This window comes from Tachysurus fulvidraco, chromosome 19, assembly GCF_022655615.1.
Source record: "Tachysurus fulvidraco isolate hzauxx_2018 chromosome 19, HZAU_PFXX_2.0, whole genome shotgun sequence".
Lineage (NCBI taxonomy): Eukaryota > Metazoa > Chordata > Actinopteri > Siluriformes > Bagridae > Tachysurus > Tachysurus fulvidraco.
This window is the reverse complement of record NC_062536.1, coordinates 5,536,600-5,549,454: the sequence shown is the minus strand read 5'-3', so window position 1 is coordinate 5,549,454 and position 12,855 is coordinate 5,536,600.

The following is a 12,855-nucleotide window of genomic DNA, read 5'->3' as shown; positions in this document are numbered from 1 at the left end:
CTATCACTTTTACTCCACTACATTTCCTAGATAAACGGTATACTCTTACACCGTTATATTCCCACCAAGCATCTTCGTTACTACAAAATAAAATCAGAAGAAATGTGTGTGATTGCAATAAGGGAGGTTTGGCGAATCACTGCTCCTAGATTGTATTACGCAGCTCCACACGCACTATTTCAGTGTAATGTTGCCAAAGGAGGCAGAAGCACAAATGAAACCACCATGGAAGCACCTACTGGAGGACCTCCCATTATCGTAGACCAGGGGTGGCCAACCGGTTAGAGACCAAGCGCCACATTTTTTACTGTGTTACCAAAAAGAGCCACATCATACACATGGGCAAACAATCATCACCTTGTTTCCCTGCCATTTTGAGAGCGAACTTGACACAAATTGTTTACTCAAATGCTCTTGCTCCTACTGGGAAACTTTGAGGTATTTTCATCCCACTCACATGCGTGTTTGACGAAAATACCGTTATTGAACTCAAGCGAAGCGAATACGCTTATTAAAAAGACACAAATACAAACTTCGATATGAACGTAAGAGCCGCATGCTGCTCAGGAGCCGTGGGTTGGCCACCCCTGTCGTAGACGACCACCCCGACGATCGTGGTGAACAGGGTGAAGAAGATAACGTTATTGTCATGGTTTGACACCATGAGACAAAGGCGAGAGGGATCCAATTGCAGTAAGTAATCCGTTTAATGAGCAAACACTGATGAACAGGCAGACAAACACAAGGCAGAACACTCAACAGAGAACAGAGCGCTGAGAACCCAACACCAACAACGACCAAAAACAGGGAAGTGAACAGACAGAGTAAATATAGTAGACAGGAGCCAATCACAAAGCAGAGACGATTAGAGACAAAGACAAGACACCTGGGGGAGTGATGGAATGTAATTAGAGTCCATGGTGAACAATGAGTGGGCGGAGCAAACAATTAACATCAGGGAGAGACAGCAGACAGAAACAAGGGGAAAACACGGACAGACACGTTACAGTTATACACCTGTGGCCGTATTTGCAAGAAATGTTTCTGTACATTAGAATGAAAGATTCTTCCTACCGGATGAAGTGCCTCTTATGCCTACTGAAAATCACTGAAATTTTACTTTTTACTATTACTTCAACTACCTAAGTACATTAAATATCAGAAAATGACTTTTGATACTTAAGTACAGTAAATATCAGATACTTTAAGACTTTTACTTGAGTAATATTCTAAAAGGTGACTTTCACTTCTACCAAAGTCTTTTTCTAGTGCGATACTTGTACTTTTACTCGAGTATTGCTTTCTAATACTTTATACAACACTGTTTGTTCCTATAACATCTACGACATATTAGATTGGGTGCATGAATACAAACCTGTGAGCCTTTAACAGCTGCCAAAGCAATGCTGTTATAGAACATTAATCAACAACTTATCTGAGAATTCAGCAATGCTGTGGTATAAATGATTTATTATAACCATGTTCCTAATGCACACGTGTTTCTGACACGTGCTAGTTTTAGTCGGAATGTTGCAAGGCATTCAGCACACTCATTAAACAGACTAATTAAATTACAGACAAACCCGACCGGATGAGACAGAGATGGCTGGCATTCTTATGTAATTACCATCTTCTCCAATCAGACATTATTCCAACCCTAACCTGCACCTTAATTCCTCAATTAGCCTGTTCAGGTATGTTGTTAGAGAAGTGCCTAACACTAATAAATACCACACAGGTCTGTCTGTAAAGTGTAGCTCTAGGTGAAAGTTCATTTATATTTTTCATTCATTGTGTGAACATCATAGTAATAACAGGACAAAAGCACTTCAAGATTCAACAGAAAGCAGTCATCGTTTTCCTTGTGCAACTGCAAAAAACAGAACATTTTCTGTTGCTTGATTCCGGTAGATTTGTGTGCGATAGTTTCCAAAGGATGATTCTGTTTCTGTTTCTCTCTATTTCCCTTGATGATCAGAGTGCCTTCTTCAAAACATTTACTGACTAAAGTCTGAAGTCTGCTGCAACCAATTTGTAAAATGAGACAATATATAGGATTCCTATATTCATTTCTGTGCATCATTGTTCTGTGTGTGTGTGTGTGTGTGTGTGTGTGAGGGTGTGTGTGTGTGTGTGTGTGTGTATACAACATGTGTAAGAATCAGCACAGTGGAAAAGCCTAGCTGCAGTGCTTAGAGACATGGTGACATAGGTTGGATTTTTGGAGCATGAGATCATATCCTCACATCTCTAAACAGAGGAAGATAAGAGGAACTCCCACCCTCCTCCCTAACTCTCTCTCTCTCTCTCTCTCTCTCTCTCTCTCTCTCTCTCTCTCTCTCTCTCTCTCTCTCTCTCTCTCTCTTCCCCATTCTCTTTATGTGTCTGTCAAATATCCAATAAGCTTGATCCAATACAGTTGAAAAAAAAAAAAAAAACTATCACTAATGCATATGTCTTAATATGCACATAAAACAAAGATTTCGATAACAAGGCTCCCATAACTATATAAAATGTAATTTAATACAGTGGCTATAAAAAGTCGACTCAGGCATTAAAGTGCCTAGATGTAAGCAGTTTCTCCAAAAAAAAAAACACCCAAAAGATGTGGTAAAATGTGCTAGAGTCAGATTATACTAACGAAGTACTTTTTAGTCTGTAAAAAGATGTAAAAGATGTGTTTAGCTGCAAAAACTAGAAGGCGTTTCACCCAAAAAACCTCATACATACAGTAAAGCACGGGGGCGGCAGCATCCGATTATGGAACTTCTTCTTTTCAACTAGGACTGAAGCTCTAGTTAAGGTACATAAATAGAGGGAATCATTGGTACAGTAGTTCCAAATACCAATCTACTGTATTTTGGCACAAACCCTGCAGGACTCAAGATAAAGAAAAAAATATCAATTTCTAGCATAATAACAACCAAAAGCACAAATCCAAGTCAAGAAAAGAACAGCTACAAAAGAAGAAGCTCGAAATCTAGGAATGATCCTGTCAGACATCTAAATCCTTTCACCTGTGGAATGACTTGACATAGCTTTGGAAAGGAGATCATCTCAGAATTTGATAGATTTTGAAGCATTTTAAAAACTGCCCAATCAGGATGTGCTAATATGCTAGTCTATTACCTAAAATCACCGAGTGCTGTTTAACAGTCAGAAGGTGATATAACAAAGCACTACTTAAGGGGTGTGTAAACTTATACATTCGGTTTACTGCAAGATAATAGGAACATTTGTCTTTGAAATTGTTGGTTTCTATATCACCTTAAAGGTGGGAAAACATCTGAGGATCAACTGTGTATATTCTTTGACACTTTCGGTAGTTCCTGGGAGCAGCTTCTGACCATGTGGTTTCTTTTTCCACTCTCACGCAGGGTTTTTAGTTGATAGTACGCTTAGTCCACTGTAATGATGATGTGTTTTTAATAAAAACTAAAAAGCACTTGACTACAGAGTAGCATCTGAGAAGGTCATCTGCTGAACTCTGTAGATTGAAGAAATCACAACACGGAAAAAAATTGGAAGAAAAAACAGGCCGGTCAGTAGTACACAGGTTCGTACTTGCTGTGGATTTGCAACCATGTCCAAGTCAAATGAAATAAAAAGCAATACAATACGGGAAATAAGTTTCAATACATGCTTCCTTTTGTGTCAATAAAGGCTATTTCATTTTTTCAGGTTGCTATTTAGAAATGAAACTAGTGCAAGCTGTGATCCATGTGAGGTTCTATACATTGCTCTTATTACACAGGTCAGTAATGCTGCATTGTGCAGAAGCAGCTGATTCTGAGACATTTGAGCACTAAATGGTAAAAGAGAGACTTTAATGCAAACCAGTGACCCTTTGTAACAAATTACTTTCAGTTAAAAATGTCATCTTGCACAAACAAATACATAAATGACATAACATACGTTCAAGCTTCGTCAGCACTGTTTCTTCCTTAGAAGTGTGTTGTGAACATAAAGTTTTCTACACATCTGTCACAACCCTGGTTGTGGCCTCTAGTTCACTTGCTTGATTTACTCATTTTTGTTATCACCGGGTTCCACAGATGCCGGCCAAGCCCCGTTTAACAAGAAGAGCTAAACAGACCTGTTTCCTATGTCCTATAGGGAACTTTACAGCTATCTGGACAAAATAAGGTGAACTTTATCATGACTTTTTGCTGTGGCTTTTTTTTTTTTTTTTTGTAAAACTACTTGACTTCTTCTTTTAAACTCCTAGCGGTGAAGAAACATCTGAAACATGATGTTCTATGAAGCTGTACACATGTTCACACACATGTGACTGGATGAGAACACGTGACTTTTCACACACACGTGACTGGATCAGAGATTTGTGTGTAACTATAAGTTTTGTTTATAGTTGTATCTGATCCAGTACACACATAAACAACATGAAGTGTTTGTTATAAACATTTGTTAATTGTCAAATTCTGAATAACTAGTTATATGTTCATGTCTATAACAGGTGTTTAAATGCAAGTGATAAAACACAGCTGGATGAAGTTGATTATTTCATAATAACAGTACATCTTAAAGTGTTTTTTCCCTCGTTTAACCACACAATGTGCCAGCGATTACACATTATGACACATATTTGAAATCTATTTATAGTTAAATTTAACATATAAACAAGAAACAAGTTAGTTCCTGTTATCACTTACATTATAACAGCTATAAATATTTGTTCCCACAGCAGCTGTTCTCTTTTTTCTCTCTTCGCTCTCGATCTTGAATACTTTTCTGAGTCAGAATGAAAGAAAACAGCTTAAACATTACAAAGCACTGACACTGGATACTCCTTATATGCATCAACACTAAACCATCTCCTCACAGAAAACGTCACCATGAAGACGACTGTATACAGTGTCTATGTGTAAATGATGTTACAGTGGTTTTACTGTTTTACTGTGTTTATGTACAGTATGTGTGGGTTCTGCGTTAAAGAGGTGATGTCTCCTGATTGGCATCTGCCTCTGAATGGGGATTAAGATTGTGGGCTTTGTCTCCTTTTGTAAAACATCTCTGCTATTCATGTTGACAGGATTTATTGTTTTTTTCGTCTCTTCTTGGTTTTGTGTATAAAATTGGATTAATAATTCGGACTTGTTTGTAAAATACGTACTTAAATTGCTGTACAATTGTAGAGTTCCGATGGCATTTACAGCCTTTACGGCCTCTAGTTCACCTGATTGATTTACTATTTTTTTGTTATCATCCAAAGCAGTCACTGGGTTCCACAGATGCCGCCTAGCCCTGTTTAACGTGAAGAGCTAAACAGACCTGTTTCCTATGTCCTATATGAGAATTACAGCCATCTGGACTAAATAAGGTGGTTTTTGTGATTGTTGTTTTGTGATTTCTAAACTTTCTAAGCTTTTTATGTGGAAAACTACTTGAATTGGAATTTTTCTTTGAATTATTTTTACTAGTGAAAACACATCTGTAACGACTTTCTATGAGAGCTGCGCCTCCGCACAAATCTGCAGAAAATCTGAAGTAATTTTGAGTTCGCATTAATTTTTTGTGCTAGTTTCGAAAAACCTCTTATTCTGAGTATTGTGTAATTTGTTTGATTTTGTCTTGATTCCTGGGAAGGATTTATTACACTATACAAATATTTTACTGTACACTGAGCTTTTAAAACATGTGATATTTTCTAGAAAAAGAATAAACCTTTTTTTTACCATTTATGGAATGAGTCTATTTATTTTTGTGATTGTGGCGACCAAAAACACTCGATTTGCAGCTTTTTTCAAAATATGTGATGCGACTTGCTGAGTCCTTTTTCTGTTTTTTTTCTGTCGAAAAAAAAAATTTGTTTCAGTAGGAACAATGACACAGTTGAACAATTCTTTGAGTATACACCATGCAGCTGTAATTACCATCAGAGCAGTTGGTCTAGAAGATTAACTACTGTACCTCCTGCTATATTGAACAGTGTAATGAAAGTTACAATAAATTTAAGCAAATAGATAAAGCTTACACAGTTTGTCTGCTTTTACACTATAGCTATCACATTCCAAGCTTCATGCTCATGGATTCAAGACATGCACTCAGAAGGCATACCAATCTTATCAACAGAAAAATGTGTTATGAGCGTGAGATTTGCTGTGATGAGGACGGGGTGACATGCGCACCCTGCCCAGTATACACTAAAGCTTTGATCCTGAGATTATTTTTAAAGAGGGGTGGATGCCATGATGTGGATGCAGACATGGGTGGTCTGAGAAGATCTATGATATATCTGGGAAGATTTTGAGCTGCTCTCTATTCGGAATTTTCTAATCATGATATTGTACATTTGGCTTGTAAAGGAGGCCGTGTGGACCTGCAGTAGAACAGATGTCTTATAAATGAAAGTGGGGGAGACATCTTCACTCCCATACCCACCCAAGAACGTCTTTCAGCCTGAGGCAGCTGTACAGTGCAACACCCAAAAGCAAATGCTTAAGGAATTGGTGCATATCTTGCTTTCGATATAAAATGCAAGAAGACACAAACTTTAATCAAAACGCTCTCTATCATAAATCTGTAGTCATCATGCTCAAAGGCAGTACTTGTCAGTCTGCAAACAGTGCTCTGCCCACAGGCCTAACAGTTTATCAGTAATTTCCCATGACTAACGAGTACCAGGGAGTTATAAATTCCCTGACTCTGCTAACACTCGACAACCTCTATGCAGCTTAATGATGATCTGAAAATGAATCAAGCTCATGCTTGCATAGCAGGGAAAGATATAAAAAGATATCAAAGCACTTTCAAGTCACAAATTTTACTGATATGGAAGTCAGATAGAACTAGACAGAAAAGAAAAACAAATAACAGGAAGAATTTGCAGGAAGGTTTAGTTGACACAGGAGTGGTGTGATACTGTTCTACTGCACAAATTGCTCGCACAAAAATAATCTGCATTGAAGAATTAACAGAAGCAAATCTTACCTGTGATCACATCACAAAAGTAAAATCTGAAATCTGAAATAGGCAAAACAACCTAGGTAAGTCAGAGGTATTTTGATGCTGGGGGCTGATGAAGTAAATAAATCAAATTATCAAATCAAACAACAATATCCAAAAGTATGTTTTGAAAAAATAGGAATTGAGAAGAACCCCTTGATTCGAAGAACCCCTTACTAACGGTTAAGCCTGTGAGTGGCTCTGTTATGCTTTCGGGTTGTGTAACATTCACAGGAAACATTGCACAGATTGATGGAGAAACTTCTGGAAGCAAATGTGACACAGTGAGTCAAGACACTGAAACTGCAAACAACAAGGAAATGAATCAAAATCCACCATGTGCTTCTCCAATTAATGCAAGCTGAAGCATTTTGAATAATCCTCACAATCCCCTGACTTGGTCACTGAAAATTTGCACTTACCCATGCTTTGTATTCAAGGTGGCCTGAACCAGAAACATTCATCAATAAAGCAAAAATTAACAAAAAAAACTTTTGATTGGCAAGAAAAAGCTGGAGTGCTGTCAAATGCTGTCACTAAGTACTGAATTAGTATTATATTCAAATCTTTGCACATGCCACAGTTATACTATTAGATTTTTTTTTAAAAATAAACACTAACATCCATGCATTTATTTTAGTGCTTATCCTACACAGAGACACATGGAACCTGGAGACTATCTCAGGGAACCTGGGGCACAATGTAGACAGGGTGCCAACCCATGACAGAGTACAATCAGACACTTTAGACTATTTAGAGATGCCAATGTGTTTACAATGCACGTCTTTAGACTGGGGGAGGAAACTGGAGAACCCTGAGGAAACCACTAAAACACAGAAATAACACACAAGCTCCTGACAGGAGGCAGAAATTGAAACACTATCCCCAAAGGTGTGAGGTAAATGTGCTAGCCACTAAGCCACTGTGTCCACATGGGACATTAAGACTTGCAAAACATTGAAATAAAGCATATTTGCAAAAGGTTCTATTTATTTCTTTATAATAAAAAAAACAACAATAACTAAATATCGGATTTCTCAAGGTCACTGAACCTCTGCATACAGCTGTATAGTCAATATTCAATAATAGCTTAAATAAATAAGGTTTTTAGAGATTCTTACAGGAAACACTCTGGGTGAAGCTTCACTAAAACATTCCCACACGACAACTAAGATTACTGTTCATATAAGGACTAATAATAACTGATACCCATTGGAAAATCTATTCTGAACTTCTCACCAAGGTCAACTAAGAGGAAGTCCAAAACTCTTCCCACCAGCAGACTCTGAGAAGCCCGCTGCAATTTGGGAGACTTTCCACTTTTGTTATCACTGTCATTTAAAGGTTTGTGCGGGCTGACTGATACAGACCCACTCATGTGAGGGAGAGAGAAGAGGAAAGGAGGAAGGGGTCTCTGCTGCCATGCTCTTTCTGATCCCTGTTCATTACTTCCCAGGACCATGGCTGTCCCTCTGGGGAACTCTTTGACTTACATTCATAGACACAGCCTCCATATCAGGAAATGTCTCATCACTATGACCTACATTGTGCTCGGCTGACTTTTTCTATTCTGCTGCCTATGCAGGACATGTTTGTTTTGTTTATTAGTCACCTTCAATATTTAAGGTACTTTCTTCTGAATTTAAATCTATCCCTTATATTGTCCTACACTCAGACACATCCTGTACAGAGAACGTCTCATTGGCTGATGATGGTACTGATATTTGTTTAATATGACTATAAAGGCAACTGTATCAGGAAGTTTAATAAGTGTGTGTTTTGAATGGACCTGCGAGGAAGTTGTAGCAAAGGGTTGGTTGGAACTGTATGGAACAGTTGTATGAATAGCAGGGGTTAAAATTTGTTTGTTACTATACCTAAGTATTATTTATACGTTTCATGTGAAAACATAGTTTCAAACTTGGCTTAGGTTAGCATCTAAACATTTTATTTTAGCGTCCTATCCTATCCTTTGTTCATGCCATATAATGTAATTAATGCTACAGCTATATATCTGGCATCAATATCCTGGAGTAAGCAAAAACTTAAATTAAGTGTCTCCTTCGCCTCTCTTAAATCTCATTTGAAATGTATGCTGAGGACAGATTTGCTAATTGGGGGGCGGTTCTAGAGGCGGGGCCACAGGGGTCCTGGCCCCTGCTGAAATCTGATTGGCCCCTGATTGGCCTCGTTCCATCAATCGTCGTCGAGAAGAGCAACCGGAGAATTTTTCAAAACGATCACAGATGCAATTCCACCACCAAACAATTGGCGGCACTCGAACGTTTGAAAAGGGAATGACTGCCGAAATTTATTTGCACCGTACTAAATAAATTATTTTGTGCGCTTGAATGTACCCTATACTTGGCCCCTGAATGTAACATGTGGCCCCTTAATGGCCCCTGTTACAGAAAAATCCTAGAACCGCTAGAACTGTTAATTTGCTAATATTAGCTAAATCTGTTTTTTTTTCTTTGCTGATGCCAGAACAGGACAAAGGTTCTAGCAGCAGCTAACACAATTGGCTAGTCTGCAAGTTAGATTCAGAGAGTTTACTATTAATTATAATTAGCATACTATATTACTCAAGAGACAGTAGCAGAACAGTGTTTTTACTGTGAAAACATCTAAAAACTTTTGATATGTTCTTTTTTTGAATACTTGTGTTTTTAATACTTGAGTGTGTTTAAAAGCAGCACTGGCATCATTTCTCAGAAATTTTTCCACCACTGAAGGAAAACGTGTATGAATTACGAAAAGGTAGTGAAGTTAGTGAAGGTGAGAATTATATTAGCATGAGGGACAGCTCGATATTTCTATTTACATGGATTCAAGTGAATTTTATCCAACATAGCTTACACAATAGACACAAAACATGTCAGTGACTGTTTTAATAACTACTTCAAGTCAAGTTAAAAATCTCTGATTATCGTTATGACCATGTATAGCTGAAGCAGTATACAGTGAAATGAATCAACATTCCTCCAGGACCCTGAGCTTCCACTGGACTCAAATGAACAATCCTGAAATATTATGGGTTTCTGTGAGAGAAAGTTTGCACATCCTTTGGAATGACATGCATGTTTACTTAAACAAACTTCTATATATGACTTTATCTTTATTTAATGATGAGATATAGTATATATATATATATATATAGAAGATATAGTATTGTGAGATGAATTGAATGGAAGTGGATGTCTTACAGTAATTACTGGAAAGCTGAGATGGCAGCTAATCCTGTGGAGATATCAGCATTTCACTGCTTCAAAATCCAACCTGAAGAGGCATTAGATAGCTGATTAAGTTTGATTAGCTATCCAGATATTTTGCTGGATAATGCAAAATGCAGCTAGCGCTTATAATTAAAGCTCAGAATAAAATTTAACAGGCATCTTTGCAATACAGCTAACTAAGTAGAAGAAGCAATGCGGAATTCATATGCGCTAGCTAGCTTGTCACCAAATAGCTAGAGAGCTAAACAGTATTTGACTAAGTATGCAAAACGCAATATATGCAAGTTACTTTCCTCTATATACTTTTGATAAGCGAGGTGGTGCTAAATGTTTTTGTTAAGTAAAAACGCATTTATTATTGTATGGAATATCAATCATGCAAGTCTTGTCGAACAAGTTGTTCCTATTGAAACCAGAATGTATTTGAATGAACAACTAATCAAAATTAACAATCCAGAGACTGAAGCTGTTCAGCTCCAATGTAGTGAATGAGACCACAGATATTCAGTGTCACTATCGAATATTACCACAGTGAGGTAATCAGCTTGACACAGAAAGAACAAATTCCCTTGGGAAATTTGTGCCATAATGTCAATATATTAAACCTTTTTTTGGCATCGGGATAGTAAAGTGCCACACTGAGGGTATTGTTTGCTAGAACAAAGCACAAAGACTTTAAAGACACGGATGGGTGGACAGGGTTGTAGATTATAGTTTTTCCTTTTTTTTTATTTGAATAGCTGCTGTTTTAAAAGTGTTGCACTCTTCTTAAAAAAGACACTAAATAGTGAATTTATGGTAGAAACACATTTAGAGGTAAATTATCTATAACATACATGAGGTATCTTGCTGGGGTTTATTTGAACAAAAGTAATGGTACAGCGTGTTCACTACAACAAAGCCCTCGTGCAAACTTATCAAGATAGGGTTGTAGTCTTAAACCTGTGGTTAGTTTGTGCAGGTTTTTGGAACAGAGACCAAATGACAGATGAAGAAAAAGCTGGCTCCAAACTATGTCTTGGAACATGTAAAAATTCTTTTCTCCAATGTCATAACATGGCATAGAATTAATGCCTCTTTCTTTGCTAATATGTTGGGATGGATTGGATTTGTGCAGATCAAACAGTGCAGCTGTGGTGCAAGCTGAATTACACTCCATTTTGAATTGAGGCCCTTCATTCATTTGTGACATTTACAGTTGGCTTTGTTTCTCCAAAGGGGCCTCTCGCTTTTCTGGAAAAAAACAGTGTGCGTATGTGTGTGTGTGTGTGTGTGTGTGTGTGTGTGTGTGTGTGTGTGTGTGTGTGTGTGTGTGTGTGTGTGTGTGTGTGTGTGAGTGTCTGGGTCCACTTGTGGGTTCCTTGCCGCTGAAGAGGGCTGGCGGGTAAAGTACTAAAACGCACATGATGTCATCCTCCCCACCATGTTACAGTGCTGTAACAAGCTACAGATGAGGGGATTAAATCTCCAAGCCTCTCAGGACGCATTGGCTAATCCAGCACGTTTCAGTAACTCCAACGAAACTCTAAAGTCCAGAGATAACAAGATAATGATAACAACATTGACAATGACAATTGCAGGATAGATCAGTAATTTCACCAGCAATTTGATTTGACCTTTCATGATAGGAAGCGATCTGTTGTACTTTATTTTAGTTGAAATGCAAACATCACTTGAGAGAAAATCTATTTAATGGCACAAAATATACTATACACTGGACATAAAATGACAAGCTACAAAGTAGATCTACTTTTATCTAGACAAAGGGTTTTTTATGAGACTAGTCTTTCTCGGTATTTAAGAAAATGGGACAGTCAGATTAGTGTTTAGTTGAATGAATAAATCCTCTATTTGCTCACATCCTGTTCACACACGCACCCAAACCAGTAGGTACAACTGCCAGGAATGTACTCAGTAACAAACAGGAGCATGTGAGCAAATACAGTATATGAAGAAATATGAGAAAAAAGTATACTGTATGCACACTAAATATTTATATATTATTTGGCACAAAGATCTTAGCAGAAGATCCTTTAAGCTCTGTAAGATATGAACTAACTCATGGATCAGATGGAGATGGATTGTTTGTCCAGCACACCCCACAGATGCTCGGTCAGAGATCTGGGAAATTTGGAGGCCAAATCTACACCTTGAACTCTTTGTCATGTTCCTCAAAACGTTTGCAGTATGGCAGGGAGCATTATACTGCCGAAAGAGGGCACTAGTGGCCATTAGGGATTAGATTTATCATGATGAGATGTACTGGTAACAATGTTAAGGTAGGTAGGATGTGTCAAACTAACACCCAAATGAATGCCAGGACCCAAGGTCTCTGAGGATCACACCACAGAGCATCACACTGCCTCCCTGGCTTGGCCTATTTCCATAGTGCATCCTGGATGCACTTTATATGAATATAAATGATATAGAAATACATAAGGAAAATGAAAAATGCTGCTCAAAGCTACCATAAAACATAGAATGCAATATAAAGCAGTATGCTTATACTGTAAGCACAGGATGCACATATAACCCCTCCCTACACACCCACACACAGCAAATCTCAAACACGGGTGTCTACAATGTGTGGGTGTCAGACCTCATGTCATGTTTCATATTTGATGCAGGTTTCAGTCTGAATGTAAAAATAGTATAC